Source organism: Triturus cristatus, chromosome 12 (genome assembly GCF_964204655.1).
Source record: "Triturus cristatus chromosome 12, aTriCri1.1, whole genome shotgun sequence".
NCBI lineage: Eukaryota > Metazoa > Chordata > Amphibia > Caudata > Salamandridae > Triturus > Triturus cristatus.
This window is the reverse complement of record NC_140595.1, coordinates 789715332-789719670: the sequence shown is the minus strand read 5'-3', so window position 1 is coordinate 789719670 and position 4339 is coordinate 789715332. Positions and strand designations below refer to the sequence as shown.

At 50.0% G+C, this 4339-nt stretch overlaps 1 long non-coding RNA gene across 1 annotated transcript; it reads left to right on the top strand.

The window, feature by feature from the left end:
* Positions 1-1138: 1138 nt before the first annotated feature.
* On the top strand, positions 1139-3465 carry LOC146782855 (uncharacterized). The gene is made up of 3 exons (XR_014972355.1): positions 1139-1275; positions 2978-3057; positions 3150-3465. It is a non-coding gene; the product is annotated as an uncharacterized LOC146782855 (long non-coding RNA).
* The last annotated feature ends 874 nt before the right edge of the window (positions 3466-4339 follow it).

The window sequence follows — 4339 nt, the reverse complement described above, 5'->3', positions numbered from 1 at the left end:
AGGAGATAAGTGATTTGCCCAGGAAAACCCGGATGTGGAGCCCGATGTCCCGACGCTCCGAGCGCTACACATGGCATGCCCCAAAGATGCGGCCAAACCCGGGGAACGTACTTGCCAAATTATTATTGCTGCGTATTTATATACCGCGCACTCGAAAGATATTGTAGCGCTTTACATTACACCTACAGGCACGGGGAGATAAGTGATTTGCCCAGAAACACAAGATGTGTGACCTGGAGCTCGAACCCTGGTTTCCTGCACCAGAGGCGCCGGCGCAGCCGACGGACCACATTCTCTCCCCTTCACCTTTGCGTTAGTGGCACCATGCTCTCGCAAAGTGCGCTAACCCGCCCCCGATCCTGCACTGCGCACTAGGGGCGGCGGCGCGGCCGACGGACCACATTCTCTCCCCTTAACCATGCGCTAGTAGCACCATGCTCTAAAAAGTGCGCTAAACCGCCCCGGGTCCTGCACTGCTGCCCTCGAGTTCTCTGCAACAGCGATGCCCGATGCCCAGGAGTAGGCAGGCCGTGGAGCTCTCTAATCGGCACCCAATGCCGATCTCGCCACTCGTGGCACGGAAACTGGCCCCTGCGCGGGCCGCGCTCCCCAAACCCCGCAACGGTCCAGGAAAGATAAAGCATCGCGCTCTTTTGCCCAAACCCCCGCCTCCCCAGCCCCCAATCTTGCCTCCCCTCCGCCCGTGGCAATCCTCGCCACAGGGCCCCGTCGACCTGGTACTGCCCAGGGACAGGGCCGGGGCGGAGCGGGTGCAGCAAGACTCACCAGAAAGCGTGGAGGCGACGAACGCAAAGCCGTGGGGGCCGGCGGAGCACGAGGAGGCGCGAACGGCGGACCGATGCTGACGAGGTAAGGGCAGGCGAGGTGGGCGACAAAGAGGTCGCCAGTGAGGGTGGGGGAAGGCTAAATAGCCTTCCCCTCACACCTGGGCCCGGAAGTGACGCGCCTTTCGCGTCACTTCCGGCCCCCTACACGGAGGGGGGCACGATCAGGAACCCTGCCCCCGCCCCCCCCGAAGTATGGAGTGGGGAGGGGTGACCGGGGCCCCGGGGCCACTAAGGCGCCGACCGCCGAGTGGCCCCCTGCGGGGGCCGCGGTCAGCGGCAGTGTTCGCATCTTGGACAGATGTGGACACGTGCACGCCGTGCACCTTGGGGCCACCTAGACCCCCCACAGCATCAAGAGACTATAGCGTCACCCAGGAGAGCTTTACAAGCGGCCGCACGGATGGACACTGAGGCAATCTGCTCTCAGGTAAGGGCACAGATCTCAAATTTCGTTTTATTTAGTGCTTGCTGCCAGAGACATGGTGGTTCACAGCTAGACACCACATTATTACAATAACAGGCGTTAGTATCACCTACTCCAGTCGCGACGATTTATTGAAGGCATGACAAGCTGTGCTGGGTTCAGTGCTGGAATTGCAAAAAAATAAAAAATACCCGGGAACCCATGCAGTGTGTCATATGAAAAGTGGTGGAGTCATGAGGGGCGGAGTCATGTAAAGTTTGAACAGTCACCATATACATGTATTGAAAAAAAATCATAAGGAAAACAAACATTAAAAATGCAATAGGTCTCGCCTTTCATTCAGTTAAAGCCATTTGCTTTGCTATACAATGCTATACAATGCCATTAGCAAAGCAAATTGCTTTAACTTAATCAAAGGCGCAACCTATTGCATTTTCAATGCTTGTTATTTATCCTATGTTGGTGAATGTCATCGCCTGTACGCCTCGTTGTCTTCTAATGTACTGTTAAGGGAGTGGTGACAAATGCCATTATTTTAATATTGCAGTCCACCCCTTTCTTTTCACCCTGAAGGTAATTTTCCCTTCTGAGCAAAGCCGTGACATGCTGTACCTTCCCGATCAGCTGCCGGACTTTGCATTATGCCTAATTTCATTGCACTGTGAAATTCTTCTCTTCCTGAGCACAGCCGTGACAAGCTGTATCTTTCCGTTCAGCTGCCGGTGTTTGCTCCATGGCCTCAGGGCTTCCCCCGCTATGAAGTACGATCAGCACTCAGCTGCTGCTCACTCGAGCATAGCATGTTTCTCGGCCTACAGAGCTAGTATTTATTAGGCCTGGGCTAAATTTCCGTTCCGCTCGCGGAAATTGCGCTAATTTGACATTTTCGCGTTCCGCGGAGAGCGCGAAAATGTCAAAATTTCCGCATTCCGCAGCTTAGCGATAATTTGGTTCTTGCTCGCGCTGTAAAATAATACATTCTCGCGCGCGATCGCCTTACCTGAATCCCCGCGTTCGCCAACAAGTTTTCCCGATCCGGTCGCGTTCTCCACGAGATGTTGGATTGTTGGTAGCCATTTGCGCTGTCACGCGACAGTTCGCGCCCGCAGTAACGTCATGCGTCACGCGATCACGTCTTTCTTCTCGCGATCATTCACCGCGAGAAGAGTGAAAACAAGATGGCCGCGCCCGCGAGCAACCGCATGGGTAAGTTGGCGAGCCGCGACCACGCAGAAAATACCGCGAACGGGCGGGAAAAAAACGTCCGCATCTTCGCGATATTTCCGCGTGTTTGCGGAGATTTTTAACATTTTTGCGATAATTTGCGAAAGTCGCTTTCGCAAATTCCGCCCACCCCTAGTATTTATACAGCGCCAGCTCAGTGCTCCGTTTACTTTACTGTGACAGGGACGCGCTTTAAGGAACGAGGTATGTTTGCCTTCTCCTCACATGAGGGTTATATCGCATAGTTTGTCTTAGCCTATCCTTCGGTGGTGTGGGTTGTTATTAGTTAATCCTTCCATGTTTAGTGTAGATACATGGAGCTTTTGATTTCTCAAGCCCAAGATAAACAGAAGAGAGACTGGATTTAAATCAAATAAGTGATTGTTCACTGGTACTGTGGCCTGTCTTTGGAAGACTCATATTGTTTCTTCATATGCCCCACACGTTTTAGGTGCTGATATTTACACATTTGTTTTTTCAGCCTATATCACGTCCCTTTCTGACAGGAGCCGGAAGGCCCATCTTCATCTATCGCTCCACCGCGTGTACCGGTGGCACTGGGTAATTTGTATGCCTATATTTATGCAGTCCTTTACATTTTCATTGTTGTTCCAACACCTGTACATAATTAAGGTCCCTTTGATTGTTTGTAGGTGTCCCCCTCTTAGTCCTGATGAAGACCCTACTGTACGGACTTCAATTGCCTACACGCAATCCCAGGGTTGAAACATCGACGGCTATATTTTGTGTTTACCTTTGTGGACAACCGTGATAGATTCACCGTGTCCCCCCATCAGTTCTGACATTCTGGTGTTATAAATTGGTGAAGCCTTGGATACGGCTGGATTGACTTTTTTCATGATTTAGATGTATATATTGTTCACTGCCCTCCTTCTCTCACTTACCCTCACATCTGCATATTGCTGTACTTACCCCTCCCTCCCTGCTGTGGCACCTCTATATAATTTAAATTTAACGATTGGTACATCTGTGAACATGAGATTCCATGTTGCACATGAATAAAATGTGTTCAACATAAATAATATCGCTTGTAATTGCTTTAACAGGTGTTGTTAATGTTTATATATCTTTTCTCAAACTTGTGTCCACTGGGGCCATTTTTTCTTGTACCGTACCTTACCCAGGTCCTAGTGACTTGTCTGGGATAACCCCTTTATCTTGTAACTAAATACGTTAATGAGCTTCTTTTGGTGAAGAACACGATTCAGTAACCCCAAAAAGCTTACAGCCCGAGGTCTGCTGACCACAAGGTAACAAACTCAAATATGCGTGAATAAACCCAATGTAGACTCAAGGCAGTAGGGCACAGGCTCCCGTACTCGAACAGCGTCTGAGGCAGTGTGTACCAGTTAGGGAGAGAATGAGGTGTACAGAAAAGTTCCACATATTTAGATACGCATGAACTAACTCAATAGAGGTCATGGAATGAGGTGTACAGAAAATTTCAACAGATTTAGATATGCAAGAACTAACTCAATGGAGGTCATGGCATGAGGATGTGTGACCTTAGTCCAGAGTCCCTGATTCAGGAAGACAGCAGGGACTCAGGGGAGTGCTTCTATTGAGTAATGGACACGCCGATAGCTGCAGAAAGGGATTAAAGAATGAGATATGCATTAATTATATGCAGGCTGGAAGTACACAGACTACCTCTACAGGTGGGGTAGCAGGTGCTGAGGGAGTAAGTGTATACTGATCGAGGGACATGCTGATGGCTGCAGAAAGTGACCATAGAGAAAGGCATGGACTAACTCCATACATGCCAATCGACCACATTCTGACGGGAGGCTTCTGTTTTTTATTTTTTTAAACATAGACTCTT